Genomic DNA, 24,970 nt, shown 5'->3' on the forward strand with positions numbered 1-24,970 from the left:
ATGGCTGGGTTACTTTCAGTCAAGGCGCCATGGCTGGTAAGAGTCAGAGCTGGGATTTGAACCAAAACTCATGCTTATTTCATTTCAAAAGGAAGGTGAGAGACAAAGCATCTTCCTCAAACCCTGTTTTCTCAGCCTGTATACTTTCCTACTGAACAGAGGTAGGGAAGCCATCTTCCTGAGTTCTTAGAGATTTCAGTGGATGTGTCTGCAAATTAATATAAAACATGCCATTGTCGTTGGTTGCCGTTGAGTCCACTCTGACTCACGGTGAGCCCATGTGTGCAGAGCAGAACTGCTCCATAGTGGGTTTTCAAGGCCGCAAACTTTCAGAAGGAGATCGCCAGGCTTGTCTTCCCAGGTGCTTCTGGGTGGGTTTGAACCACCAATCTTTTGGTTAGTAGTCCAGCACCTAGCCATCTGCACCACCCAGGGATCCTAAAAGAAATAATTATGGTTTTACCTAATCTGCTCTACATTATTTTCTTTAAAAAATATTGTTCTTGCATGTTGAAAAATGTGCCATTTACCTGTAGTTTTCTTGACTGCAGTGTACTGATAGCATTCTGCAGCCCTGCGTTTCCAGCAAAAACGTGATATAAATTTAAATCACTTGGCACCTGCATTACCTTACTATTGTGTATTTTCCCTCTAAGAACGAAGACTTTGTGTCTGTGTGCATTTCTCTAAGGTTTGTTGAAGGAAAAGATTTATTCAATAAGAAGTGGCTTTATAAGTACCAAGGAGTCTCCGTAGGTCAGAGCTATTAACCTCACTTGGGTAAATAATACGTGTAGTTCGTAATGTAAAGACGTGTTTACTGTTATCTTTCTGTATCTAAGAATAAAACATAAAAGCTCATTCAATTAATATTATGGACTCAACTTTGTATTCAAAGAAATCAGAAAATGCTGAGGAAAGGCTAGGAACATGTATTTAATTTAATCCTTCACATTGGCCTTGAAGGATAATAGGAACAGCAAATAACATTTACTTTGAACATTTGCTTCCTACATTCCAGACACTGTTCTAAGCACTTTACATACATTAGTTCATTTAACCCTCTTAATAATTCCATGTAATATGCACTCAAGGGGCCCTGATGGCACAATGGTTAAGCCCTCAGCTACTAACAGAAAAGTCAGCAGCTCAAACTCACCCAGCTGTTCTGAGCGAGAAAGACCTGGTGATCTGCTCCCAGAAAGATTACAGCCTAGAAAACTATATGGGAAAATTCTACTGTATCACATGGGGTTGCTATGAATTGGAATTGACTCAACACCACCTAACAGCAACGGTATGCACTCTACTTACACTCATTTATAGTTACAGAAATGTAGTCACAGAAAAGCTGAGTAACTGGCCCCAAGTTACCAACCAGGTCAGCTGGTGAAGCCAGGCCTTGAACTCTTAGGGTGTGACTGCAGAGTCCACCACTTTAGCCACAAAACCAGTCACACAGCTGATGCTGATGCTTAAAAAGGGTGTTATCTATCTATCTATCTGTCTATCTATCTATCTATCTATCTATCTATCTATCTATCTATCTATCTATCTATCTATCTATCTATCTATCTATCTATCTATCTATCATCTATCTATCTATCTATCATCTATCTATCTATCTATCTATCTATCTATCATCTATCTATCATCTATCTATCTATCTGCCATCTACCTATCTGCCATCTATCTATTTGTCTATCTATCATCCATCCATCCATCCATCCATCCATCCATCCATCCATCCATCCATCCATCCATCCATCCATCCATCCATCCATCCATCCATCCATCCATCCATCCATCCATCCATCCATCCATCCATCCATCCATCCATCCACCTATCTATGTTTTTGGTCCTGTTTGGTCCTTCTGTTTAGTTTGCCCCTTCTCTCGAAGTCCTTCCTCACAGACCTATATGAGCAGAGGCGTGGTTTCGTTAAAGTGCTCATGCCATAGAATTCTCTAATGGATTCCCACCAAGGCTGATAAAATTTTCACTACAAAATTTCAGTAACAAAAACAATCCATGGCACAAATACATTACAAGTATGTAAGGGCCATCCTCATTGTTGTAGAGTCAATTCTGGCTCATGGGGAAGGATATTGGCTATGTCATGGACTGCCAGAAGAACCAACAAATCTGTCTTGGAAGAAGCAGAGCCAGAATGTTCCTTAGAAGTGAGGACGGCCAGACTTTGTCCCGCTTACTTTGGACACCTTATCAGAAGAGACCAATCCCTGGAGAAGGTCATCACACTTGGTAAAGTAGGAGGTGAACGAAAGACAGGAAGACAAACACAGCAAGGATTGTGAGGATGGCACAGGACCAGGCAGTGTTTTCGTTCTGTTGTACACAAGGTCGCTAAGAGTCGGAATTGACTGGATGGCACCTAATAACAATAATAATAATAATCTTTACAGAGGCAGATCCCTTCTGTTCTCCCCTGGAGCAGCTGGTGGGTTTGAACCGCTGACCTTTCAGTTAGCAGCCAAACACTCAACCACTGCACCACCAGGGCTCCTTTAAAATAGAATAGATTAATAAAATTAATTTCACCTGTTTCTTTTTACTTTAAAAAAATAATTTTTATTGAGCTTTAAGTGAACGTTTACAAATCAGGTCAGTCTGTCACATATAAGCTTATATACACCTTACTCCATACTCCCACTTACTCTCCCCCTAATGAGTCAGCCCTTCCAGTCTCTCCTTTCGTGACAATTTTGCCAGTTTCTAACCCTCTCTACCCTCCTATCTCCCCTCCAGACAGGAGATGCCAACACAATCTCAAGCGTCCACCTGATACTAGTAGCTCACTCTTCATCAGCATCTCTCCCCAACCCATTGTCCAGTCCCTTCCATGTCTGATGAGTTATCTTCAGGAATGGTTCCTGTCCTGGGCCAACAGAAGGTTTGGGGACCATGACCACTGGGATTCCTCTAGTCTCAGTCAGACCTGGTCTTTTTATGAGAATTTGGGGTCTGCATCCCACTGATCTCCTGCTCCCTCAGGGGTTCTCTCTTGTGCTCCCTGTCAGGGCAGTCATTGGTTGTGGCCGGGCACCTTCTAGTTCTTCTGGTCTCAGGATGATGTAAGTCTCTGGTTCATGTGGCCCTTTCTGTCTCTTGGGCTCATAGTTATCGTGTGACCTTGGTGTTCTTCATTCTCCTTTGATCCAGGTGGGTTGAGACCAATTGATGCATCTTAGATGGCCGCTTGTTAGCATTTAAGACCCCAGACGCCACATTTCAAAGTGGGATGCAGAATGTTTTCACAATAGTATTATTTTGCCAATTGACTTAGAAGTCCCCTTAAGCCATAGTCCCCAAACCCCCACCCTTGCTCCGCTGACCTTTGAAGCATTCAGTTTATCCTGGAAACTTCTTTGCTTTTGGTCCAGTCCAGTTGAGCTGACATTGAGTATTGCCCTTCCCTTCACCTAAAGTAGTTCTTATCTACTAACTAATCAGTAAATAACCCTCTCCCACCCTCCCTCCCTCCCCCCCTCATAACCACAAAAGTATGTGTTCTTCTCAGTTTCTTTTTACTTTTTTTAATGTGGCTATTAGACAATTTAAAATGACATACGTGGCTCACATGCATTTCTGCAGGAGTGCTAGAAAGGATGGTTTCCAAAGCCATAGCATGAGGGAAACCCTTTAAAGAGCTGTGGGGTGTGTTCCGGAGCAGAGCCAGTCTGGGGTAGTAGGTGAGGGAGAGGGGGTCAGTCTTTTACAGATCTCTTCAAATACCCCAGAACTGTCATGGTGAGAGGGAGATCAAGCTTGCTAGGTGTGGTCCCAAGGAGCCCTGGTGGTCAAATGGTTAAGTGTTCAGCTACTCACTAAAAGGGTGGTGATTCGAACCAATTCAGTGGCTCTTCGAGAGAAAGACCTGGTGATCTGCGTCCATAAAGATTACAGCCAAGAAAACCCTATGGGGGCAGTTCTACTTTGTCATTTGGGGCTGCTATGAGTTGGAATGGACTCAACAGCACCCAACAACAACAACAGGTGTGGCTCCAGAACATGCCAGGAGGATTTTGATTTTACATAATCTTTCTAATAGTTGTGACTTCCTCACAATTGTCTTAAGAGGCAACGACTTTCTGCCCATCACTAGAAGAGATATTTGAGCAGAGGTGGCATGTAGAAACGTTGGGTGTTGGGGGGGGGGGAGGGAGGTACTGAAGTATTATATTGGGGGATCTAATGGAGAAGCCCCTTGAAAGTTTATGATACTTTTAAAAAGTGGTGTTTTTAAAAAACTATTTTGTAATCCCTACATACCTATGAAATGAGTACATACCCATATGCTACAGTGTAAACATGAGGTCTGGGTGTTCTTGAGGACACAAAAAATGGAATCTTCTGGGAATATTTTAAAAATATTAATATTCCAATCATTAAAGTCACACATTCATAAATCTAGTTTTTCCTTAAGCTTTAAGTTTGACTTTAAATATTATTACCATGTGTATAAATCTTTACCCCTTTTAAAGGTATTTAATAACAACTAAATTTCCTTAAACAGTAAGCTGCATTTATAAACTTACTATATGTTTTATATTGATATAGTATTTAAAATTAATATTTTAAATACTTCAACTATCTAGGAAATCCTCCCTAGTACTTAAGTAACTTTTGTAAATCTACTAAACTTTTAAAAACGGTAAATTTTAAGTTCTCATGAATATTTTAGTAATATTTATGGCTTTAATAAAATTATTTTACTTTCGACTCAAAATTAAAATTTTAAATCATTGGATTATATTTTAAAGAAGAAACATAAGGGAATCTGTTGGATACACTCAAATGCTCTATAAAAAAACCAATCCCGTCACCATCAAGTTTGTTCCAACTCATAGCAACCCTATAAGACACAGTAGAACTGCTCTATAATGTCTCCAAGGAGCAGCTGGTGGATTCAAACTGCCAACCTTTTGGTTAGCAGCTGAGTTCTCCAAATTAATTAAACATTTTAAGAATACAAACTATCAAATAAATTCAGATTATTCCTAAATTTACAGAAAAACACTACTACTATGGGCTAAATTTATGTTAAATTAAAAATTATCTCTATACTTAATCTTAAACCTTAGTTAAATTTAAATCTAAATCCTGGTTATAGCTAATCTCAGTCAAATCTAAAGGTAAGTTAAAAGATACAGTAAAACCTGCGAAAGCTGGAACCTGTATAAATCAGAAACCTGTCAGAGAAGGAAAACTCAATTATTTTCCAAATACAGAGTGACAGAAAAGTGGTAAGCCTGCACCCTCTCTAAGGCAGAAAACTTTCAAGGACGGGAAAAACAAGGCAGTCCTGTTGAGTTCTGGCTTTCACAGGTTTCACTGTAATTATAAACTCACAGCAAACTAGCAAAAATAGTACAGAGAGTCCATTGTACCCTTCACCCAGTTCCCCCCAATGGTAACATTTTAAAATGTACTACAATATTCTTGTTCAAAATTCACAAGGTTTCACCATATAGATTCAGGTAACCACCACTATAATCAAGATACAGAATGGTTCCATCACACAAAACTCCCTTGTGGAAACCCTTTACAGTCTACCTTTTCACCACATGAAACCCCATCCCAATCCCCTGGCAACAAATAATTTTTTGTCTGTCTCTATAATTCTGTAATTTCTGAGAATTATATAAATAGAAACACATAGTAACCCTTTGAGATGAGATTTTTTTCACTCAGCGTAATTACCTTGTGATCTATTCAAGCTGTTGCACATAGCAATAAAATTTTTCTCTACTTTTTATTTTGAAATAATTACAGATTCACAAGATGTTGCAAAAAGAGTACAGAGAGATTTTTGTTACATATATACTCACAAACAAACAACCAGTATAGAGAGGGCCCATGGACCTTTCACCAAGGTTTCGCCAATGGAACATCTTAGATAACTGTAGTAAACCCACTGCCGTCAAGTCGATTCTGACTCATAGAGACCCTATAGATAACTGTAGTACAACATCAAAACCATGAAAAGGAAATCTATACAATCCAAAGACTGTATTCTGATTTCACTAGTTTTTTTTTTTTTTAGGTCCCTGCATAGAGGATCCTGGAAAAAGAGGAAAACCCTCAACGAGATGGATTGACACAGTGGCTGTAACAATGGGCTCAAACATATCAAGGATTGTGGGGATGACACAGGACAGGGCGGTGTTTTGTTCTATCGTACACAGGGTCGCTATGAGTGGGAACCAACTTGACGGCACCTAACAATAATAGGTCCCTGAGTAGTGCAAATGTGCTGCACTGAGCTACTAACCTACAGGTTGGCAGTTTGAACCCACCCAGTGGTGCCCTCGAAGAAAGGCCTGTCAATCTGCTTCCATAAAGATAATAGCCAAGAAAACCCTATGGAGCAGTTCTACTCTGTAGCACATGGGGTCGCCATGAGTTCGAACCAACAGCAACAGGTTACGCAATTTTAATACATGTGTAATTTCATGCAGTCAACCCATAGCCAAAATACAGCACTGTTCCATCACCATAAAGATCCCTTGTGTTACCCCTTCATAGTTACACCCATCCTCCTTCCATCTCGCACCTCTTTAACCCCTACCAACCACTCATCTCTTCTCCCTATCCATAATTTTGTCATTCCAAGAACACTGTATAAATGGAATCATGCGTGTGTAACTTTGGGGGTTGGCATTTTTTTTTTTTTACTCTGCATAATTCCCTTGAGATCTATCCAAGTTGTGTTTATCAGCAGTTCATTCCTGTATTGCCGAGTAGTATTCCACAGTGTGGATGTATCACTTCTATCATTCCCCCATTGAAGGAAATTTAGGTTATTTCCAGTTTTTAAGTATTGCAAATAAAGCTGCTACGAACAATTATATGTAGGTTTTGGTCTGGACATAAGTTTTCACTTCTCTGGGATAAATGCCCAGGAATGCAACTGCTAAGTTGCACCGTATGTGTATGTTTATTCTTTAAGAAACTGCCAAACTGTTTTCCAGAGCGATTTTACCGTTTTACATTCCCACAAGCAACATATGAGTGATTCAGTTTCTCTGCATCCTCACCAGCGTTAGGTAGCATCATTCATTTTTATTTTAGGCATTCTGATAGGTGTGGAGTTAATATCTCACTATGGCTTTAATTTGCATTTTTATAATGGCTAATGATGCTGAACATTATTTCACATGTTTATCGACCATCTGTATTTCTTCTTTGATGCAAAGTCTATTCATGTATTTTGTTTACTTTCTACTTGAATTTTTTAACGTTTTTTTTTTTATTAACTTTTATTAAGCTTCAAGTGAATGTTTACAAATCCAATCAGTCTGTCACATATAAGTTTACATACATCTCACTCCCTACTCCCACTTGCTCTCCCCCTCTTGAGTCAGCCCTTTCAGTCTCTCCTTTCGTGACAATTTTGCCAGCTTCCCTCTCTCTCTATCCTCCCATCCCCCCTCCAGACAAGAGTTGCCAACACAATCTCAAGTGTCCACCTGATATAATTAGCTCACTCTTCATCAGCGTCTCTCTCCCACCCGCTGACCAGTCCCTTTTATGTCTGATGAGTTGTCTTCGGGGATGGCTCCTGTCCTGGGCCAACAGAAGGTCTGGGGACCATGGCTGCCGGGATTCCTCTAGTCTCAGTCAGACCATTAAGTTTGGTCTTTTTATGGGAATTTGGGGTCTGTATCCCACTGATCTCCTGCTCCCTCAGGGGTCCTCTGCTGTGCTCCCTGTCAGGGCAGTCATCGATTGTGGCCGGGCACCAACTAGTTCTTCTGGTCTCAGGATGATGTAGGTCTCTGGTTCATGTGGCCCTTTCTGTCTCTTGGGCTCTTAGTTGTCGTGTGGCCTTGGTGTTCTTCATTTTCCTTTGCTCCAGGTGGGTTGAGACCAACTGATGCATCTTAGATGGCAGCTTGTTAGCATTTAAGACCCCAGACGCCACATGTCAAAGTGGGATGCAGAATGATTTCACAATAGAATTATTTTGCCAATTGACTTAGAAGTCCCCGCAAACCATGTTCCCCAGACCCCCGCCCTTGCTCCGCTGACCTTTGAAGCATTCATTTTATCCCGGAAACTTCTTTGCTTTTGGTCCAGTCCGATTGAGCTGACCTTCCATGTATTGAGTGTTGTCTTTCCCTTCACCTAAAGCATTTCTTATCTCCTGATTAATCAATAAAAAACCCTCTCCCACCCTCCCTCCCTCCCCACCTCGTAACCACAAAAGTATGTGTTCTTCTCAGGTTTACTATTACTCAAGATCTTATAATAGTGGTCTTATACAATATTTGTCCTTTTGCCTCTGACTAATTTCGCTCAGCATAATGCCTTCCAGGTTCCTCCATGTTATGAAATGTTTCACAGATTCGTCACTGTTCTTTATCGATGCGTAGTATTCCATTGTGTGAATATACCACAATTTATTTACCCATTCATCCGTTGATGGACACCTTGGTTGCTTCCAACTTTTTGCTATTGTAAACAGAGCTGCAATAAACATGGGTGTGCATATATCTGTTTGTGTGAAGGCTCTTGTATCTCTAGGGTCTATTCCCAGGAGTGGGATTTCAGGGTTGTATGGTAGTTCTATTTCTAACTGTTTAAGATAACACCAGATAGATTTCCAAAGTGGTTGTACCATTTTACATTCCCACCAGCAGTGTATGAGAGTTCCAATCTCTCCGCAGCCTCTCCAACATTTATTATTTTGTGTTTTTTGGATTAATGCCAGCCTTGCCGGTGTGAGATGGAATCTCATCGTAGTTTTAATTTGCATTTCTCTAATGGCTAATGATCGGGAGCATTTTCTCATGTATCTGTTGGCTGCCTGAATATCTTCTTTAGTGAAATGTGTGTTCATATCCTTTGCCCACTTTTTGATTGGGTTGTTTGTCTTTTTGTGGTTGAGTTTTGACAGAATCATGTAGATTTTAGAGATCAGGCGCTGGTCGGAGATGTCATAGCTGAAAATTCTTTCCCAGTCTGTAGGTGGTCTTTTTACTCTTTTGGTGAAGTCTTTAGATGAGCATAGGTGTTTTATTTTTAGGAGCTCCCAGTTATCGGGTTTCTCTTGATCATTTTTGGTAATGTTTTGTATTCTGTTTATGCCTTGTATTAGGGCTCCTAGGGTTGTCCCAATTTTTTCTTCCATGATCTTTATCGTTTTAGTCTTTATGTTTAGGTCTTTGATCCACTTGGAGTTAGTTTTTCTGCATGGTGTAAGGTATGGGTCCTGTTTCATTTTTTTGCAAATGAATATCCAGTTATGCCAGCACCATTTGTTAAAAAGGCTTTCTTTTCCCCAATTAATTGACACTGGTCCTTTGTCAAATATCAGCTGCTCATACGTGGATGGATCTATGTCTGGGTTCTCAATTCTGTTCCATTGGTCTATGTGCCTGTTGTACCAGTACCAGGCTGTTTTGACTACTGTGGCTGTATAATAGGTTCTGAAATCAGGTAAAGTGAGGCCTCCCACTTTCTTCTTCTTTTTCAGTAGTGCTTTGCTTATCCGGGGCTTCTTTCCCTTCCATATGAAATTGGTGATTTTTTTCTCTATCCCCTTAAAATATGACATTGGAATTTGGATCGGAAGTGCGTTAAATGTATAGATGGCTTTTGGTAGTATAGACATTTTTACTATGTTAAGTCTTCCTATCCATGAGCAAGGTATGTTTTTCCACTTAAGTATGTCCTTTTGAATTTCTTGTAGTAGAGCTTTGTAGTTTTCTTTGTATAGGTCTTTTACATCCTTGGTAAGATTTATTCCTAAGTATCTTATCTTCTTGGGGGCTACTGTGAATGGTATTGATTTGGTGATTTCCTCTTCGGTGTTCTTTTTGTTGATGTAGAGGAATCCAAGTGACTTTTGTATGTTTATTTTATAACCTGAGACTCTGCCAAACTCTTCTATTAGTTTCAGTAGTTTTCTGGAGGATTCCTTAGGGTTTTCTGTGTATATAATCATGTCATCTGCAAATAGTGATAACTTTACTTCTTCCTTGCCAATCCGGATACCTTTTATTTCTTTGTCTAGCCTAATTGCCCTGGCTAGGACTTCTAGCACAATGTTGAGTAAGAGCGGTGATAAAGGGCATCCTTGTCTGGTTCCCGTTCTCAAGGGAAATGCTTTCAGGTTCTCTCCATTTAGAGTGATATTGGCTGTTGGCTTTGCATAGATGCCCTTTATTATGTTGAGGAATTTTCCTTCAATTCCTATTTTGGTAAGAGTTTTTATCATAAATGGGTGTTGGACTTTGTCAAATGCCTTTTCTGCATCAATTGATAAGATCATGTGGTTTTTGTCTTTTGTTTTATTTATGTGATGGATTACATTAATGGTTTTCCTGATATTAAACCAGCCTTGCATACCTGGTATAAATCCCACTTGATCAGGGTGAATTATTTTTTTGATGTGTTGTTGGATTCTATTGGCTAGAATTTTGTTGAGGATTTTTGCATCTATGTTCATGAGGGATATAGGTCTATAATTTTCTTTTTTTGTAATGTCTTTACCTGGTTTTGGTATCGGGAGATGGTGGCTTCATAGAATGAGTTGGGTAGTATTCCGTCATTTTCTATGCTTTGGAAAACCTTCAGAAGTAGTGGTGTTAACTCTTCTCTGAAAGTTTTGTAGAACTCTGCAGTGAAGCCGTCCGGGCCAGGGCTTTTTTGTTGGGAGTTTTTTGATTACCGTTTCAATCTCTTTTTTTTTATGGGTCTATTTAGTTGTTCTACTTCTGAATGTGTTAGTTTAGGTAGGTAGTGTTTTTCCAGGAATTCATCCTTTTCTTCTAGGTTTGCAAATTTGTTAGAGTACAATTTTTCATAATAATCTGAAATGATTCTTTTAATTTCATTTGGTTCTGTTGTGATGTGGTCCTTCTCGTTTCTTATTCGGGTTATTTGTTTCCTTTCCTGTATTTCTTTAGTCAGTCTAGCCAATGGTTTATCAATTGTGTTAATTTTTTCAAAGAACCAGCTTTTGGCTTTGTTAATTCTTTCAATTGTTTTTCTGTTCTCTAATTCATTTAGTTCAGCTCTAATTTTTATTATTTGTTTTCTTCTGGTGCCTCATGGATTCTTTTGTTGCTCACTTTCTATTTGTTCAAGTTGTAGGGACAGTTCTCTGATTTGGGCTCTTTCTTCTTTTTTTATGTGTGCATTTATCGATCTAAATTGGCCTCTGAGCACTGCTTTTGCTGTGTCCCAGAGGTTTTGATAGGAAGTATTTTCATTCTCGTTGCTTTCTAAGAATTTCCTTATTCCCTCCTTGATGTCTTCTATAACCCAGTCTTTTTTCAGGACGGTATTGTTCATTTTCCAAGTATTTGATTTCTTTTCCCTAGTTTTTCTGTTATTGATCTCTAGTTTTATTGCCCTGTGGTCTGAGAAGATGCTTTGTAATATTTCGATGTTTTGGATTCTGCAAAGGTTTGTTTTATGACCTAATATGTGGTCTATTCTAGAGAATGTTCCATGTGCGCTAGAAAAAAAAGTATATTTTGCAGCAGTTGGGTGGAGAGTTCTGTATAAGTCAATGAGGTTAAGTTGGTTGATTGTTGTAATTAGATCTTCCGTGTCTCTATTGAGCTTCTTACTGGATGTCCTGTCCTTCTCCGAAAGTGGTGTGTTGAAGTCTCCTACTGTAATTGTGGAGGTATCTATCTCACTTTTCAATTCTGTTAAAATTTGATTTATGTATCTTGCAGCCCTGTCATTGGGTGCATAAATATTTAATATGGTTATGTCTTCCTGATCAATTGTCCCTTTTATCATTATATAGTATTCTTCTTTATCCTTTGTGGTGGATTTAAGTCTAAAGTCTATTTTGTCAGAAATTAATATTGCTACTCCTCTTCTTTTTTGCTTATTGTTTGCTTGATATATTTTTTTCCATCCTTTGAGTTTTAGTTTGTTTGTGTCTCTAAGTCTAAGGTGTGTCTCTTGTAGGCAGCATATAGACGGATCGTGTTTCTTTATCCAGTCTGTGACTCTCTGTCTCTTTATTGGTGCATTTAGTCCATTTACATTCAGCGTAATTATAGATAAATAAGTGTTTAGTGTTGTCATTTTGATGCCTTTTTATGTGTGTTGTTGACAATTTCATTTTTCCACATACTTTTTTGTGCTGAGGCGTTTTTCTTTTCTTAGTAAATTGTGAGATCCTCATTTTCATAGTGTTTGACTTTATGTTAGTTGAGTCGTTACGTTTTTCTTGGCTTTTATCTTGAGTTATAGAGTTGTTATACCTTTTTGTGGTTACCTTATTATTTACCCCTATTTTTCTAAGTAAAAACCTAACTTGTATTGTTCTATATCGCCTTGTATCACTCTCCATATGGCAGTTCAATGCCTCCTGTATTTAGTCCCTCTTTTTGATTATTTTGATCTTTTACCTATTGACTTCCATGATTCCGTGTTATGTGTATTTTTTTTTAATTAATCTTAATTTGTTTGTTTTTGTGATTTCCCTATTTGAGTTGATATCAGAACGTTCTGTTTTGTGACCTTGTGTTGTGCTGATATCTGATATTATTGGTTCTCTGACCAAACAATATCCTTTAGTATTTCTTGTAGCTTTGGTTTGGTTTTTGCAAATTCTCTAAACTTGTGTTTATCTGTAAATATCTTAATTTCACCTTCATATTTCAGAGAGAGTTTTGCTGGATATATGATCCTTGGCTGGCAGTTTTTCTCCTTCAGTGTTCTGTATATGTCGTCCATTCCCTTCTTGCCTGCATGGTTTCTGCTGAGTAGTCTGAACTCATTCTTATTGATTCTCCCTTGAAGGAAACCTTTCTTTTCTCCCTGGCTGCTTTTAAAATTTTCTGTTTATCTTTGGTTTTGGTGAGTTTGATGATAATATGTCTTGGTGTTTTTCTTTTTGGATCAATCTTAAATGGGGTTCGATGAGCATCTTGGATAGATATCCTTTCGTCTTTCATGATGTCAGGGAAGTCTTCTGTCAGGAGTTCTTCAACTATTTTCTCTGTGTTTTCTGTCCCCCCTCCCTGTTCTGGGACTCCAATCACCCGCAGGTTATCCTTCTTGATAGAGTCCCACATGATTCTTAGGGTTTCTTCATTTTTTTTAATTCTTTTATCTGATTTTTTTTCAGCTATGTTGGTGTTGATTCCCTGGTCCTCCAGATGTCCCAGTCTGCATTCTAATTGCTCGAGTCTGCTCCTCTGACTTCCTATTGCGTTGTCTAATTCTGTAATTTTATTGTTAATCTTTTGGATTTCTACATGCTGTCTCTCTATGGATTCTTGCAACTTATTAATTTTTCCACTATGTTCTTGAATAATCTTTTTGAGTTCTTCAACAGTTTTATCAGTGTGTTCCTTGGCTTTTTCTGCAGTTTGACTTATTTCATTTGTGATGTCTTGAAGCATTCTGTAAATTAGTTTTTTATATTATGTATCTGATAATTCCAGGATTGTATCTTCATTTGGGAAAGATTTTGATTCTTTTGTTTGTGGGGTTGGAGAAGCTGTCATGGTCTGCTTCTTTAAGTGGTTTGATATGGATTGTTGTCTCCGAGCCATCACTGGGAAACTAGTTTTTCCAGAAAATCCGCTAAAAACAAATGCAGTCAGATCCCTATCAGAGTTCTCCCTCTGGCTCAGGCTATTCGGATGTTAATGAAGCTGCCTGGGGAGGGTGGGGGAGGGAACAGAGAGATAGGAGAGTAGCACCTCAGAATATAGCCAGAGTTGCTTGTCTTGCTTGGAATGACTATTATATCTGAGATTCCCGCGGGGTGCGTCGCCTATGTATGCTGGCTGTGTGGAGATTGCCCCCGGGGGGTCTGGCCCGCTGGAGTCAAGGTCAGATCCTCGGCTTCCAGCCCCACGCCCAGCGTCAAGGCTCCCCTACTGGGACGGTGCACTCTCGACTCCAAAATCAGTCGCTGCCTCCCAGAGACTTCTCCTCCCTCCAGCCACGTTGCCGTGCCGCCTCCGCGAACCAGTTGGGCCGCCTCCCGGGGTTAGCTCAGGTGGGTGGAGCAGCTCCCTGTGCCTGTGCCGTGACCAAGTGTCCCGGCTGGGACGCTGTTCTCCCCGCTCCAATACCAGTCCCTGCCTCCCGGGGACTTCTCCTACCGGCTGTGTCCCACGCCGCCCGCGCGACCCAACTGGGCCCCCTCCCGGGGTTAGTTCAGGGGGGTGGAGCAGCTCTCCGTGTTTATGCCGTACCTGCGTCCAGTCCAAATCCCGGCGGGATGGTTCCCTGGCTGGGACGCTGCTCTCCCCGTTCCAAGACCAGTCACTGCCTCCTGGGGACTTCTTCTACCGGCTGCGTCCCATGCTGCCCGCGGAACTGGCTGGTCCCCCTCCCGGGGTTAGTTCAGGGGGGTGGAGCAGCTCTCTGTGCTTGTGCCGTACCTGACTGGTATGCTGGCTCCAGGCTCTGAAAACAATCGCTGCTTCCCCGTATTAGTTTGTTCTCCGTCTCTAAATCTGTGTTTGTTGTTCAGGGTTCGTAGATTGTTATGTATGTGATCGATTCACTTGTTTTTCTGTGTCTTTGTTGTAAGAGGGATCCAAGGTAGCGTCTGCCTAGTCCGCCATCTTGGCTCCGCCCCTTAACGTTGTTTTTTAACTGAGTTTTGAGACTTCTTTATACATTTTAGATTCAAGTCCTTTGTTAGAGAGGTGGTCTGTAAATACATTCTCCCAACCCGTAGGCAGTCTTCTCATCCTCTTGACGAGGTCTTTTGTAAAGCAAAAGTTTTTAACTTTGAAGAAGTCCAATTTACCAATTATTTTCTTTTTGTGGCTCATCCTTTTGTCTTCATATATGAGAACTAACTGCCCAGCTAGATGTCCCAAAGGTTTCTCCTATGCTTTCCTCTAAATGTTTATAGTTTTACATTTAAATCTATGATTCATTGTGAAGTAATTTTTACATAAACTATGATACTTCGGTCAAGTTTTATTTTTAACGTATTATTTTTATTTTTGCCTATGGATATACAATTGCTCCAGCACCATTTGTTGAAAGCCTCTTTCCTTCACTGGATTGCTTTTCTATCTTTTGTTAAAAATCATTTGGGCATATTTGTGTGAGTCTATCTCTCAGTTCTCTCTACTTTCATAGACTTTTTAAAGTTAAAAATATTTCATTTACCTTATTCTTATTCTATATCATTTTAACTAGTACATAGCATGCTACTGTTTGGACAAACGATGATTTATTTAGTAATTATACTAATTACTAGGGAAAAAATTGGGTTATTTTTTAATTTTTGCTAACATAAACCATTCTGCCATGAACATACTTGTAGCATAATCTTTGCATGAATTGATGATAATTTGTTAGGATTCCTAGAAGTAGCCTGTCACATCCAAGGGTATACCTATTTTCAGGGCTCAAATTATTTTTAAAACATGTTTAAAAACATATGTGTGTAAAATAAACTTAGGTGTAAAGGAGGAATAGATGTCTGGAGTAGGAGAGCCAGGAAGCTATTTGTTGCTCTTTGTGCAAGACTCATTGCTTTCCTGTCTGTTAAAAATCAATGAGCAAGTTGGATTTCTCAGAGTGGTCTGCTGCTACTTATTCCACCCCCCCACCCCCCAACCCCCGCCACCTCTATGTAATTGCTTAAACAGCCACTCCGTAGAGAGAGCTGGATAAATGTGCTTCGGGAAGTCAGGTTTGAAAGTTGATTGAGTCAAGTTCATTACCTATTGTCAATATTTTTCTTCAGAGAACATTTAACTAGCCTAGTACAGGGCACGTGCCCAATGTTAACACAAGGCAGGCTATGGTTAAGTCCTATGAGAGAGGCAAGCCATCAACAAGAAAAGCAGGGAGAGAAGGAAGAACCTTGGCTTTGCACATGTGGAAACACCTCTTGAGAATGAGGTCTGTGATCGGGACCTGAGTGGGACTCAGAAAGGCAGAATATGAGAAAAGGCATTCTAGGTAGAGGGACAGACACAAACAAGGCACGGTGGCTGAAGAGTGAGCGTGTGGCTGGCTCACTCTGAGTGCGTGTGTCTTGAGGGACTGGGATGCTTAGAGGTATTTCTGGCAAGGCAGGCTTGAGGTACAAGCAGAGGTAGGAGAGTTTTATTCAAATGGGGACAGGTGAGCAGACCTTCCTTGAAGATAATTCTGGCTGCGGTGTTTGAACTGACGGGTGTGGGAGAAAGACCTCAGGCAGGGAGCTCACTTAGGAAACTACTGTTTAAGTCTAGGGAGAGAAATTCAGCTTCGAATTCTGATAGAAGAAGGGGATGATGAAGGCTTATGAGCCTATGCTCATAGATTCACTTCTAATCCTAAGGAAGATTTTATACAAACTGCTCATCTGAAGGAAGAGGTAGGTCACCACCGCTTGGACCACAAGTTTTAGTGCAATCATGATTTGGGGAAGTGGTTCAAAGGGGAAGGTAGAATTCGTGGTGGGTAAAAGCAAGGACTCTAGAGGCAAAACGCCTGGGTTCTAATTCTGGAATCTGAATTTACTAGCTGTATAACCCCTAAGCGGGCAACTTAACCTCTCTGTGCCTCAGTTTCCTTAATTGTAATGTGGGGATGATAACAGCACTCACCTCAGAGTGTTGCTGTGGGCATCAAATAAATTAATACATGTCAAATGCTTAGAACAGTGCATGACATGGTGTTCGCCATTGCTCTTTTTTATTATTATAATTCTTTTTGAGCTGCTTCAAGAGAAGAAAGTTAGCAACTGCATTTGCCTGACAGGGTCCTCCTGTCTGGGGTAAAAAAGGAAGGAATCAGAAGAACAGAGGAGAAGGGAATATACTCCAATAACAATGCTTCTCCCACTTCATTGTGGAGACGCATCACCTGGGGATCTTGTTACAATGCAGATCTGTATTTGGGAGGTTGGGTGAGGCCTGAGATTCTGCATTTCCAGCACGTTCCTGGCTGTTGCAGGAGCAACGCCTTTCCTGCTTTCCCTCCTCTCTTTTCCTCCACTTCTAGGCTGGTCTTGAACTTCAGATATTAGCCCGAGTCAAGCCCTTATTGTCACAGCATTACTCCTAGGGAACCTTTTCTCCTCGCGATGATAATTATACAATAATTCTTACCATATATGCCAGCTGCTTTACATTCTCCATCTCAAATCCCCATAACAAGCCATGTAAGGATAAGGTGCTACAAGGCTCATTTTACTGATGAGGAAACTCAGGTCAAGAAAGTTGCTCAAGGTCATAGAGCTCACAAGTGGCAGAGCAAGGATTCAAGCCCAGGATGTCTGATGCCCACACCTGGGCTTTCCTCACACACCACAGTATTTCTTAGGGGATCTGCCTTCCAGGGACACTGGAGAGTGCAGGCGAGGAAGCAGCAGCAGGAGAGGAAAGAGCAGGAGGGAGCATGCTCAGCTCCAGGCTGGCTGTGAAGTTACTCGGGTCTCCAGACCAGCTATGTGACAGAGCTCTCTTGTAGCTGAGCCTTCCCGAGTACTTCCTGAGTACTCAGCAAACAGAGCCCAAATTAGAAAGATCTTGTTTCTTCTCAACCAAGATCTTCTTTGGTAAGGTATTTTCCAAGAGCTTTAGCCCATCTGGAGCCCTGGTGGTGCAGTGGTAAAGCATTCAGCTGCAAACCAAAGATAGGCTGCTCGAATCCACCAGCCGCTCCTTGGAAACCCTCTGGGGCAGTTCTACTCTGTCCTGTAGGGTCACTACAGAATCGACTCAATGGCAATGGCAGTGGGTTATGGGTTAGCCCATTTACTATTTACCAGGACACTTAAAAACACGAAAGAGTTCTGATTACTAATTGTTATGGATTGAATTGTGTCCTCCCAAAATAAAAAACGTGTTGTAAATCCTAACCTCTATGCCTGTGATTATAATCCCATTTGGGAATGGGTTATCTTTGTTACGTTAATGAGACAGGATTAGTGTATGGAGTATTTTGAGTCAATCTCTTTTGAGATATAAAAGAGACTAAACAAGCTAGTAGAGCAGAGAGACTGGCAAGAGAGATGCCAAGTCTCATGAAGGAGCAAAAGCTGAAGAGACAGGGACCTTTCCCCAGAGCCAACAGACAGAGAAAGCCGTCCCTTAGAGCCGGCACCCTTTTTTTTTTTAAACTGTGAGGGGTCTGGGTTTAAACTGTGAGAAAATAAATTTCTGTTTTTTAAAGCCATCCATTTGTGGTATTTCTGTTACAGCAGTACTAGCTAACTATAACACTAAGAGAGATGAAGATTGTATATATTGGAAATGGCAAGAGGGCAAATCTGCAATGCATGTACATTTCTATTTTTTCTGCTAGATCCATAAAAACCAACGCTGCCTCCTTAGACCCAAGTCTTGGGAACAACTGCTAGCTCACACACAAGACTACTATGCAGAGGGATGATGAAGCAGAGAGAAGCCTTCCCTCTCAGGGCCTTGTGACATGGTTTCTGAGCAGACGAGCAATATGCCTTAAGCATGATCAGATACAGAAGATCAAATGGACGGTGCACAAACCAATTTGTCTTTGACATTCTATCTCTATAGTTGACGCCTCTGGTAAAATCCTCCAAAATTATCTTCATAACTATCATAGTTCTTCCCAAGTTACATTTCAAATTGTCTATTTCCAGGTCTGTTTTCCCTAAAACAGTGTCCTACATTTTAGTTTTTCACATGTGACTTTAACAGCTCTCCTAACGTTTATAAAGGCTGAGTACTTACCTCAAGGTTTTTGGCTGTTTTGCCTAATCCACATATTACCTGTGCTATTATTTAAATAATTTTTCCATGAACTTTACTTGCTTTCTTTTTTAATTTAAATAAATTTATTTAAAATAACCTTATGTAACTCTCATGATTGGAAAACCAGGATAATTTACCAAAACTAGACAGTAAATGTAAAAGTAAATAAATAACTACTGAAAATTTTTTCTAAGTCACACGTCCTCTAAGATCACTACATGTGCTCCTGTGGGGCATTTATCACTTTGGGAAAGCTGCCCTGAAGGATGTGAGGGTCCAAGGGCAGGCATATCACATGTTCGTTTCTCTATTTTCTAACCTCCTGGTTCTCAATTTATAATAACGAGATGAAAGCAGATATTCACCATAGAAGTTAATATAGTAGGCAGTGCTTTTGGCTGAGATAGTCAGAGATGATTTTCACAGGCAATGTAATATCTGAGCCAGACCTTTGATTTTGCGAAGGAACTGGACAAGTGGCAAGGAGGTGTAAGAATGTTCCGTATGTCCTCTGACTAGGTACAGAGTTGGGCAAGTTCATGGTAAAAAAAAAAAAGTTCATGGTAGGTTCAGAGAAATCTTGACTGCATCAGTTTTACTGGAGAAGATTCAGCAGAAGTTAATGGACCACCTCTCTCTCCCAGGGACAGTGGTCTCTACTGCCTGAGCAGTGGCTAGCGGTGGGAATTCCCAGCCTAGAGGAAGATTTGTGAGGAGCATATTCTTGGGTAGAGACTTGGGGGAGGATTTTAGCACCTATCAGATCACATTACTAGAGAGCTGCCTAATTAAACTGACATATACCAGTGAACTGGACCCTTAGCAAGGCATTAACATGCATTCTGAAATTCTAATGTATCATGTATCACCAGGATGTTCTCAGGAATGTGATGTCTGATTGAATCCAAACATCTATGATAACCATAAGAGCCCACACCTCCCACTAAGAGAAAAACAATTTGCTGCCTGTGAAATTGTCTCCAATTACATTTAATTGATCATTTGGGCCCATTTGGCCAAGCTGATGCTTGGGCTATGATTCCCTAGAAGATTTATGATGATGAAATTGTGCCATAGGAGGTTTAAGGAATGTCCTTTGATGTTTGTCTTAGTTGTGTGCACTTGTTCTTGCAAAGCATTCACATACAGAACAAAGCAGCAATGATTCTGATTGCCTCTGGTTATCCCTTGGGTGAGGCAACTTTCCACTGCAGGCTCTCCACAAGGATTTTGGAGCTCCCCCATGCACAGCCCTGGATATAAACAATGAGTCATTGGCCATATGTGCCTTCAAGACAATGGGGGAGAGCCAATAAGGTCTATTATTATGATTATTATGATGCTGCATGACAATGATGGGGATGGGGTGGAGATTTCATATAGATATGAATTTCTCCACAATTTGTTTCAGAGGGCACAATTAGGATGAAAAAAATGAAATGCTGCAGGGAAAAAAAATGGATGAGGGAGATGTATTTGATTAAGACATAGGAGCTATTAACTGGAGAGGGAGTGCAAATAAGCCTTTCCTTGCTGAAAGGGCACTGGAGTGTATGGCAGAGCGAGTCTTGGATGCATCTACCTCCCCTGATTCAGAGATAATGTCCCCTTCTGCACACATGACTGCTGAAGGATCTCGGGTAACCAACGAGTCAAGTGTTTGCAGATGCATCAGAATTAGCCACCGTTTAAGAAACCCACCACCTTTCAGAATGAATTCCCTACATGTCACAATAAGTTCAACTGAAAAGAAAAGAATGAGATTTTCCATTACTTCTTTGCTATACACATCCTCCCACCTGTATGCTGGCTGTTTCAAATTACAAAATGCTGAGGGAATTTAACCAGGCATATTATTAGTGCCAGCCCACCATCACATGTACACAAATAGGCAAGATTCGGAGCACTTCAAAACTGACTGCCTAATTTAAAATCACTTGAGTGTAGTTAATCAATATTTATTTCCTTTTTCTAAGAGATGAAGAAAGTATATTATAGTGCTGATTTCATCATTTATATGTTACGAACGAGTACAAAGGCAGTGTAGTGCTTCCAACCACAGGCTTTGGAGGCATAAATATCTGGATTATAAATGCTTATGAACTATGTAGCTTTGGACAAGTTATTAAACATCTGGGTCACAGTTTCTTCAACTGTAAAATGGTGATAAGAACAGTCCCTGACCCATGGAGTGTATTGTGAGGGTCTGTAAAATAGAACAATTCCATAACACATGGCAAAAGCTCAACAAATGTTGCTGTTATTATGAGTTTCTTAAAACGTCTGTCCTTTGATCTCTTTCTTCCTGGCCTACCCAAAGGAAATGGAAAATGAGCCGACTGTTGCTTAATTTTCAAGAGAAATCTGGATTTTAAAAAAAAAGTGACACCTTCCAATTATTAACTGTTGGCAACAAATTCAAATACTACATGAATTTATTTATTTCTTTGTTTATTTACCGGTACGCCAACATGGCAAAGGCAAACAAAACAGTTACTGAGGTTAGATTTAGCTCAAGGGTAATCTCTGCATTAAGAATGCTAAAATAAAACGAACTTAAAATCTCTCTGAAGAGTGATCCTAAAACGTGTTTGAATACTGGTAGTTGAGGAATTGCTTTTCTTTTTTACCCCCTCTGTGTTTCTTTCATGGTTTCTTTCTCTTTTTATCCATCCGTCCATTCATCCATCCATCATCCATCCATAATCCATCATCAAGCTTCTATAATGAAGAGCTGGGTAGTAGTGAGGATTCAAAGATGTTGATGACAGAATCTCTTACCCCAGAGAGCTCCCACTATGTAAAGGATGGCAATGGCGGTGGCTCACATGAGAGCCTGAGAGAGGTGGGTGGGGGAAAGAAGGGTGGAGATAGAATCAGTATCATAATGACAACAGGAGTTGCCTTACAGAAGTATAAGCAGACTCTCCCAGCCTGAGATGAATGAAACCCCTGCCATCCAGGGGTTATATGGATGCTGCCACTTTGCATTTACGTAACCTGTTTAGACCACAAAGCACTTTCTCATTCTTTCTGTCACTTGATCATTTAATTGGTAAGGAAACCAAGGCTCCAAAAGGTAAACAGAGCTTGTTCAAGTCTTTGCAACTTGTGAGTGGCAGAGACTGGCCTACAACCCTTCTTCCCAGGCCCCACTCTACCTGCTTAGCAGAGTAAATAAAAACCCCGACCATCACCTCAGCTGTAGCCATCACCTCCACCACTACAGGTACCCCAACCATCCACTCAGGTGTCGCCATCACCTCCACCACTACAGGTACCCCGACCATCACCTCAGCTGTAGCCATCACCTCCACCACTACAAGTAACACACATGGGGCAATTACTATGTGCCGGGAACCATGCTATGTATTATATCGCATTTATGATCTCATTTAATCTTCCCTAAGCTCTACAGGGATAGGTAATATTATCTCCATTTTATAAGCAGATGAAGCGTAGAGAATGAAAGTAGCTTGTCCAAGGTCACAGAGATAGTGCTGACATGAGGAAGGATTAAGAAACACTTCTGTCTGATTCTAATGCATCTCAACACATGAATGTAAGAAATGTTATTACAGTGATACTAGGAGAAAGGAAAAGAGTTGGGGAAGCTAAAAAAGGCTTCTGAAAAGAGGGTTTGCTGGGTACTAATGAGCGGGCAAGACTTGCTAGGCAACAACAGGCCAAAGACACAGCGGCTGACAGCACATTTTCAGAGGATGGAGTTCAGTCTGGCAAGTACGGAGAGCTGGGTCACACAGGGCCATGATGCACAGCCCCAGGGAGCACCATTCGCACTGTGCTGTATGGTTGTACCCTGCTGGGGATGCTTTCTGAAGGTGTCATCGGTAGCGCGAACGGTGCCCCCTGAATTTACATAACGTGGCGGTCTTGAGAGAGCAAGGCCAGAATGCAGGCAGCCGGTTTGATCCAGTCGTTAGTGAGGAATGCACTGAAAGTTTGTGAGGATCCGGGGGAGTTGCATGGCGAAGCTGGCACCCTACACATATTCCTGCAACAGTGGGGTTGGAGAGTGAGGGGAAGAAGAGGCGGAGAAACCGATCAGGAGACTTCTGAAGTCATGCTTAAAACTTGGTGAGCTCAGAGAAAGGGAAAAGGAAAGAGAAGGATGGAAGAAACAATACCAAGAAAGGCTTCCAGTGCTGACTGCATACATATGAGGTAAGGAGAGGAGGAAATCATTAACATTTCTGAATTTTAGACTCTGAGTGATTTAAAAAGGGGGTACTGATGGCAGAAACATGGAAGTCAGGAAAAGAATTGATTGGAAGCCATTTCAGGCATGTTGAATGTAGGACGGAATGAATTACACCAGTAGAAATATTTGTGGAAGTGGGTGACAGGACCTTGTGAGATCCCTGAAGACTGGAGGTAAAGACTCCACAGGTCTTCCAACCTGCAGTGAAGAGTTGAAGTCACTGAGAACTTATCATTGTCTTGCCCCAGGAGTTTTCTTTGGACATATGTCTGGGAGTGGGATGAAATTCCTCTTCAGGGTAATTTTTAAAACCCCTTCTCTAAGGTACAATGACTCATAAAACCTCTGCAAAGTAAATTCATAAATATTGATTAAAGAGATGGCAGAGACCAGATGGTGGAACACCAATCCTGGATTCTGTAATACAACAGCAATTACTACAAGGGGTCAGTTTCAGGTACAGAATTAGATGGAGAGCCAGGATCTAAACTGTTTCTGTACTACATATTACATAATATATATATATAATAATTTCCTTTTTTCTTATAAAATTTTTATTTAAATTGTAAAAAAAAATTAGAATATTATATAAAATCTTGGGGGAAAAGAGGGGAAGATAACCCATACTTTCCTGTAATTATCTTTACATTTTTACATTATTGTAATTGTAGGGTACATACATTTATGTATCTTTTTTTCCTCTTAATATTTCCTCTTTTTCCATGACAATCTTTACAGTTATTGGTGTAATGGCTGCATGACATTTCATGGGATGGATGCACCAAAAATGACTGAGTCAAGCTGCTGCTGATAGGAATTTAGTTTACTCCCCAAACTCACTTTTCAAAACAAACACTGCCGTGTTCAATGTTCTTGTGCATACCTTTCTATATTTTGGATTATTTCTATCAGTTAGGAATTATTGGATCAAAGGAAACTGGTATTTTTTTTATGGTTTTTAATTCAGGTACCAGAATTCTTTTCCCAAATTTCACTCTGATTTTCCCTGGCACCAGCAATGTATAAGTGCTTCTTTACAGTACCTTCGCTAGCACTGGATATTATAATTTTTAAGTTGCCAGTTTAGTAGGCAATGGGTTTTTTTAGTTTAGTAGGTAAAAGAATGTATTTCATTTTTATTCAAATGCTAAATCTCTTTTTACACTGATTTTTTTTCCTGTGGCAGCTCTGAGTGTGTATATAGTTGCATACGAACCACTATTTTCCTTTGATAAGCAGCACAAGGCATGAATTTCTATCTAAAATTCCAATCAGAACTACGGTGGTTTTAGTGTGCACTTTTGGAGGTTCTGTGGCATATTTTGACTTTTTAAATGTATTGATTCAGCCTTTATTGAACACTTAGTATATGCCAATCTCTGCTGCATACCCTGCAATACAAAGGCTGATAGACAAGGGTGAAGAGAATTATGAGCACAAGAAACAGCATTTGCAAAGGAATGCAAAGTTACGATAGATAATAATGTTTTCAGACTACAGTTGCTCATTATTCTGAAGATAAAAGCCACTATATCAGTTATCTATTTCTGTGTAGCAAACTACTCAGAAACATAAATTGCTTAAAATAACAATGTTTAGTATTTCTCACAATTGTCTGTGTTGGCTGGATGGTTGTTCTGCTAGTTTTGCCTGGGTGCACTCATGTGACTACATTCATCTGGAAGGATGGCTGGGCATCTCTTTCCAAGGCTGGACCAGGCTGCCTTTCCTCACATGATGACAGCCAAGCTTCAAAAGAGCAAACCCAATGTGTTAAGTGCTTATCAAGTTTCTGCATGTGTCACATGCACTGTGGTCCCAGTGGCCAAAGCAAGTCACGTGGTCAAGCCCAGACTCAATATATGTGTGTGGGGGGGGGGCGGGGGGTGGTGGTGACAGGGGTTACACAAGGCTGTGGATCCAGGAGGGTGTGATTCATTGGGAGCCATCAGAATAACAATCTATCACTGTTACAATTAGGGAAACAATGGACAATGAAGCTGGATACAAACGTCAGATGTCTACAGCCCTCATGTGCTAAGC

Source organism: Elephas maximus, chromosome 1, assembly GCF_024166365.1.
Source record: "Elephas maximus indicus isolate mEleMax1 chromosome 1, mEleMax1 primary haplotype, whole genome shotgun sequence".
NCBI lineage: Eukaryota > Metazoa > Chordata > Mammalia > Proboscidea > Elephantidae > Elephas > Elephas maximus.